Source organism: Peromyscus leucopus, chromosome 9, assembly GCF_004664715.2.
Source record: "Peromyscus leucopus breed LL Stock chromosome 9, UCI_PerLeu_2.1, whole genome shotgun sequence".
In the NCBI taxonomy this organism is placed as follows: Eukaryota; Metazoa; Chordata; class Mammalia; order Rodentia; family Cricetidae; genus Peromyscus; species Peromyscus leucopus.
Window position 1 is genome coordinate 34,094,820 of NC_051070.1, and position 7,597 is coordinate 34,102,416.

General features: G+C 35.8%; 1 non-coding gene across 1 annotated transcript; it reads left to right on the forward strand.

Moving 5' to 3' along the window:
* The first annotated feature begins 6,529 nt into the window (after nt 1-6,529).
* Nucleotides 6,530-6,602, forward strand: Trnak-cuu. The gene has a single exon. It is a non-coding gene; the product is annotated as a tRNA-Lys (tRNA).
* The last annotated feature ends 995 nt before the right edge of the window (nt 6,603-7,597 follow it).

Consider the following 7,597-nt stretch of genomic DNA (forward strand, 5'->3'; position numbering starts at 1 on the left):
CATGACTTACCCTTGAAATTTACTAAAGAATTTTTTTTGTATATTTTCACCAAAAATAAAAAAAAAAATCTGTAAATTCTTACTATCAGTAGTGTCCTATTTGGTGTGGTAATATATTGTGCCCCCCAATATACTGTGTACCGTAATAAAGCTTATCTGAGGATCAGAGGAAAAAAACAGCCACTATATTAACATAGAAGTCAGGCAGTGGTAGCACATGCCTTTAATCCTAGCATTCAGGAGGCAGAGATTCATCTAGATCTCTGTGTGTTCAAGGCCACACTGGGAACAGAGCCAGGTGTGGTGCCACACACTTTGAATTCTAGCACTAGTTAACCAAGGTCTGCAGGTCTGTGCAGCCAGAGAGGAAGTGATAGAGCTGGGCAGGAAGAGGAAGTGATGCAGCTGGGCAGAGATAGGAAGTGAGATGCCAGGTACAGAAAGGCATTTAGGTGTGGGGATACAGGAAATAGGTCTCTTTGGAAGCTGAGCAGTTGTTTAGGTGAGGTTGGGTGTGGTTTATCCTATTCCCTGATCTCTTGGCTTTCACCCCAATATCTGGCTCTGGGTTTTTATTAATAAGACTGTTTAGAAATTTGTCTTAGAATTTGGCTTTATATTGTTGTAATGAAGACCATGGTTAAAACCACTTGGAGAGAAAGGGTTTATTGAATCATGTAGCTCATCCCTCATGCAGGGGAATCATTTCTGAAAGATCTACATAGAAACCTATAGACAAGAACTGAAGAACAGTTCATGGAGTAAAGATGCTTATCAGCATTTCCTGTTATTTGCTCAGTCTATTTTTCTATGTAACAAAGAACTACCTGCGTGGTATGGTTTCATCCATGGTAGAGTGGGTCCCCTAATACCAATCATTATATATTATAACTTTATACATATAAATTCAATACAATTTATGCAAGTACATATTTATGTAAGTTCAAATATATATATATACCTACATATACACATATAAACAAAGAGATTATAAAACCACAATGATTTAAGTGATATATTGACAATGGACTTTACTTAAATTAGTACAAAAATTTCATTCAAAAAGGATTACCTAATGAGAAAATACTGTTGTATGTACAGGACAACACACATTTACAAACCCTTGAAATTTATCCTGGTCAAAGTTCCTTTAAACTGAAATGAAATATTTTTTTTTTCCCACATTAGAATTGTCAGGATACAAGAGTTCAAAAAAAGGAGGTTAGAAGAAAACAATGCAAAGCCTTAAAAGAGCATTGTGCATCCTGAGAAAAGCAAGTTTAGATAGGAGAATTTTGATACAGACATGGTTTCAGGTATGAGAGTCCTTGGTCCATAGTCATTGAAAGGGAAACTTGAACAACTCCTTCTAGTTACAGTGCCTTGAAAACCAGACCTAAAAGAAAACAGGGAAGGATTTTTGTTGGAGCAGTGTCTTTTCTATTAAAAACATAGTACATGTTGTATATGATTGTATATGGTAGTAATTAATGAGTAAATTTCAGAAATATACCTTGAGTTTAATTTTAATTTATATAAATGTAGATATTTTGCTTTATTTTCAGAGCTGTTATTTGCCCCAAATATAATTTATACTGAAATCATTATGAGTACAATTATTTAGCTTCCTTTAGTCATTAGACCCTTCAGAAAATTAATATGTTAAGTTGAAAGATGTAATAGTTGAAAGCCAGAAAGGAGGAGGTTGACTCCTTATGCTTTGTAATACAATATGAGCCCACACAATCACACAAATGATGACAGCCCTGGCTTGTTTGCACTCTGTTCACTGGTGTTAAAAGTTCTAAAAGAGGTAATGAATAAAATGTGCAATGCAACTGAAAAATGTTAGAGGTTTTGCTGAAGTGTAACTTGCCTATGTTCTTAGAAACAATTAAAGAATCTCTACAGATTAATAAATGAGATTAACTAAAACACTATCTCTAAATGATAAATTATAATGAGCTAGTACTAATATTCCTATATTGAAAATAGCCCAATTACAAAAGGGGAATAAATAAACATTTATTGGTGTAATTTTCAAGTTTGTAGCTTGACATGTTTTATATTGTTACATAATTTCCCAAATGAGTTTAGAAATAGCACTGTTGTCTGTGAAAGTGAGCTAAACTGTTTCCTTAGTGGAATGAACATAAAACCATGATACATATACTGTAGTTTCAATGACTTAAAGACTAATTAGTGGAGATATATTAAAATAACTTAAAAATTAGTCTTTTTTAACCATTAGAAAATTAACATTAGAAAATAAATAATAACTATCTTATTGCATTCCTAAATATGCCAGTATGTAATACCAAAGAATACTCTATTATATAATGATATCTTTAAAAATCACAAACAATTTCATAATATAATATTACTCTTAAATTTTGATAAAAATCATATTCATACATATTTTTCCTTATATGTTTTGATACTTTGCTTTGTTTATTTCTGGATCATTATTTGTGTTTGAACATTATGTCAAATTCAAACTGTATTTAACATAAATATTCATATATCCCTAACAAATATAATATTCAGGATGTTAATTTAATATTGTGTGTCATTTATCTATAAAATATGTCACTCTGGGTCCGCATATTCAGGTTTATGATACTTTCTAGACAACTCCTCTATGGTCCACGTTTTCTACAGCAGAAATGCAATATGAAGTTTAATTGTACATAGTATTAATTTAATTTGTGTTGAATACCTTATTGGATTTTGGTATGTATATCAGAGTGTGCCACATCAGGAATTATATAAAAACTTTCTATTGCTGTACAGTGCTTCTATGGAGACTTCTGTTGGTAAATATCCTAATGGTTTTGGAATTTTTACTAATGAGAAATAATATTAAAGACAATCTTTAAAACAATACATTTCAAACATGTTTTTATGTTCTTCCAAGTATTTTAATACTGCTAGCAGTTCAAAAGCATTAAAAATTAAAGTAGCTTATTGAGAAACATTACACAAATTATGAATTTCTACCACTTTAAGTGAATTCTCCATGACTTTTTTCAGATTACTTAACTTTGATATCACATGTCAATAGCAGTTGTGTCTAAAAGTCACTAGCTTCCTCTTTACTGTCTTAGTTAAATTTATAAATTATTTTTTATTTATAAACCATAGAATTTAGGATCTGCCTCCTATGTCACTAAATCAAAAAAATAATCCGTTGTTTGATTTTAGACACAGTCAATACTGAACTATCCTTCTATTCATTATGTCTTTAAGTTCCAAGACCTAGCCCCAAAGAATATTCAAGACAACTATTGGAGAAATTATTTTGGCCACTCCACGTAGTTAAAAGGATATTTATTTAATGGCGTAACTCACAAATTAAGTAATGGGTAGGTCGCAGGGTCTGGGGAAGGTGTAATGCAGTCCAGCGGTGTTCTCCGGAGCTCTACACAGTCAATCTGCACTGGTCAGCGTCCCGGCACCGAGAGAGCGCCCAGATCGAGCGCTGGCCCATCCAGCTCTCGGGTCCCCAGGCGCCTCCCCTCGCCCCGCCTCGTAGGTGTGACAGTTGCCAGAGTCTCAATGGGGGTTGGAACTTCCAGAACCAAGCTGGAATGGCTACCCACTACATCTCCCCCTTTTTGTCTAAATAAGAAGGTTCTAAACTAATACAAGACTATATACAAAGGAATGGTTATCAAATATTGTCCAGAAATAATGAGAGATAATGACCTAGATAAGATGTAACTACAACCAATGCAAACAATATCAAGCAAGAAACACATACTAAAATCCAGAGAAGTATAGAGCATAGGTAAACAGCATGTTATAAAGATCATTCAAAGGTGTCCTATCCTAAAGAACCTGAACCTAATACTTAATATGTTCTATCTAAGATATTATATATACTAAGTTGTAACTATAACTGCTAGTCTTCAATCCCATCAAAGACCTGAGAAGGAACATAATGGTCCCTGAGAAATGGTAGATGGATGCAAGCAACTTTCGGGAATCTTGCAAGAGTAGACCAAGACAGCTGGCAGCCTGGACAGTCACCTAATGTTTCTCAGCATTGTTGGTGCATTCAAATTGGCTACAGGCCTAGAGTATCTGACAGACCATTTTCAGAAGCAGGATTTCTGAAAGACCATCTTACCCTGTCTTGGCAGAGTACAGTGGTCGCTTTCCTTGTGTCCCGCTTGTCCAGAAAGGAGAGCATTGCATTTGTACTGTCAGCCATCAAGGCAAGGGCAGTTCTTTGCCCAGTAGGCCATTTTGTGCCAAAAGACAAACTTCCAAATGGAAATGTCTTAGAAGCCCAACATTCTCTCCGGATCAATTGGTGCAGCCAGGAGCAATTGTGTCTCACATCAACAGAATTCTAAGTTATTTAAATGCCATATTCTCCAGGTCTATGAAGTGTTTGAAGATTACCTGCCCATCTGACCTATGTATCTGTAAATCTGGATAACCTAACTAACGTAACTATAGAGATGACAGGCATAGGCGACTATAAATCTATAAATCTTATCTATTGAAATAACCTAAGGACTAAGGCTTCACATAAATAAGGTAAACAGTCTATAAGCAAATGTATGGTGAAGAACGATGACTTCAAAATTGTGACAATACACAAGATATTTATAACAGAGGTAGGAATATATAGTGCGATATGCAATATGACAATAATATTAAATATATATCAATATACCGAATATCCTATACAGAAGTAGAGCATATATAAAGTATGACAGATATAAATTTACATTTGTATCAATATAAAAATGTTTCAAATAAGAGTAGAAATATATGTACATTATAACAAATATAGTTCTGTATTTGTATCAATATACAAATTATCTTAAACAGGAGTATAAAAGTAGTTTACATTTGTATCAACATATAAGAATCTATAACAGTACAAATTACAGTGAAAATTATCTAAGGTTGCTATTTTACTAAGTTTGTTTACTAGTATATACAATGATTTACCATCATATCTTATACCTATCTGTTCCATTTCTTCTCCCCCACCCCCACCCCCTTTTTTTTTTTTTACAATCCTGAGTTAATATTTTCTTCCACCCCCAACCCTATAACCGTCATCCATAACCCTGAGAATTATGAAACCTAAGGGAGAAGGGGCGTTGTTTTCTTAGAATTGCTTCCTGCCGTTTAGGGGGTGATGTTATCTCTGTTGGGTACTGTGAGAAAGCTCAGATAGTTAAATCTCAGTTAGACTAACTGTAGGTTCTGCAGCAAGTTTTAGAGTAATGGGTAAGATTGTCTGAAATTCTGGCAAGAAGTGTAGTATGATGATGATTACCATGGCATCATTCTGGATTGGGTAGAGTTGTTGTTGTTGGGGCCCCATCTTCCTTCTGGTGACTTCTGAGATTGCTATTGGAAAAACTTATTTGTTATCAAAAATGGGAGGTTTGGATTTAAAGAGGACATAGCATGTAAGAAAGGATTCTGAGAAATCAAGAGTAAGCATGGAGAGAATTAGAATTTAGAAGACAATGGTCCCTTTTTATTGGTTTCCTTCTGTCTCACACCAGAGGGCTCTTCTGATATGGGACTGAAGAATCTCTTAAACTTTTCTTTTAGCAATATGCTTGGGTTTAGAGAAGGAGTGAGCCAATTCCATCTCTAAAGCCAGCTTGGCTATAATTGAATTGGAACCACAACTTTTCTAGATTTATAGAGAGAAAGATGTTAGACAGTGAGATTTTACCATGTGTAGATTGGTACCAATAGATTCTTCCTTTCTGCTGTAAACATCCGGATATCCAAGGCCTTATGAGTTTTGAAAGATGGGTATTTCCATTATCCTGCAAAGACAAAAACAGAACCCTACCCCACCCTTTGATTGTTAAATTTTTCTTACAACTTGTAGAGATGTCACATTGGTGGATGATCTTTTACTTCTCTTCATCAAGGGGTTTTTCCTGTTCGAATCGAATTTTTATTAATTTTGTTGGTATCCATAGCTTTTCTTCTCCTGCAGAAACAAAGGCAAAACCCCTTCCCCAACGTAGAACATATCCAGGTTTCCATTCTGAGGTTAGCACATCCTTAAAATAAACTGGTTGGTTTAGCTCAGGAGTTTTGTCTGTTGTCCAATGTCTCTCCGCAGCTGTTGTTCCTTTCTCATTAGCATTGAGAAAATTCAAGGTTAATAAAGCACTATGCAGTCTATCTCTAGGGGTCATTGTTACCTGTTGCTGTTTATTTAGCATATCCTTTAAAGTTCGATTGGATCTCTCTATGACTGCTTGGCCTGTGGGATTGTGTGGTATACCTGTAACATGCTTTATATTATAATAAGCAAAGAACTGTCTCATTTTATTGGAGACATATGCTGGGGCATTGTCTGTCTTAATTTGTACAGGTATTCCCATGATGGCCATAACTTCTAATAGGTGTGTAATCACAGAATCAGCCTTTTCAGAACTCATAGGAGTTGCCCATTGAAATCCTGAATAGGTGTCAATGGTATGATGTACATACTTTAATCTTCCAAATTCTGCAAAATGAAACACATCCATCTGCCCGGCTAGCTCAGTCGGTAGAGCATGAGACTCTTAATCTCAGGGTTGTGGGTTCGTGCCCCACGTTGGGCACCAGATATTGGAGAAATTATTTTGGCCACTCCACGTAGTTAAAAGGATATTTATTTAATGGCGTAACTCACAAATTAAGTAATGGGTAGGTCGCAGGGTCTGGGGAAGGTGTAATGCAGTCCAGCGGTGTTCTCCGGAGCTCTACACAGTCAATCTGCACTGGTCAGCATCCCGGCACCGAGAGAGCGCCCAGAGCGAGCGCTGGCCCATCCAGCTCTCGGGTCCCCAGGCGCCTCCCCTCGCCCCGCCTCGTAGGCGTGACAGTTGCCAGAGTCTCAATGGGGGTTGGAACTTCCAGAACCAAGCTGGAATGGCTACCCACTACAACAACTTTGATGGGAGTGGAAAAGAGTTATAAGAGTGGACTGAACAATTTAACACAGTCATTATTTACTCCACCAAGGCAATGCACAGCTCATAACATGATAGGATTTCATGGGGACCTGTGTGTGCCTAAATGTAGGTAAAATAGTGCAATGTAAAATTACAGTAAAGTGGGTGAGTATGATCAAAGTACATTATATTCTCATGTAAAATATTAAAATAAAATCTATTGATTTTTGAAGGTTACATAGGCTGATTAAACACTTTTCAAAGTTTCCTGTATTACTGTCATTGTGTTTTTTTCTTTCTTTTCTCTTTTTGAAAACTATTTTACATCTAATTTTATTTAATGTGTATGAGTGTTTTGCCCACATGTGTGTGCAATATTTGCTTTCCTGGTGCCTTCACACACCAGAAAAGTCAGATATCCTGAAACTTTTTTCACATAGTTGTGAGGCAAATTGTGGGTGCTGGGAGCTGAAATGGGGTCCTCTACAAGAACACCAAGTACTCTTAATTACCAATTCATCCTTCTAACTCCTACAGTTTTGGTTTTTGTCAGAGTTAAAGATGAAGGAAATGACAGTTCTGTGACTCAAGTGTATCTGGTTTCATGATCTTTGAAATTTGGTTATTAAGGGGTATGGCAGTGAAATATTATAGAAATATAT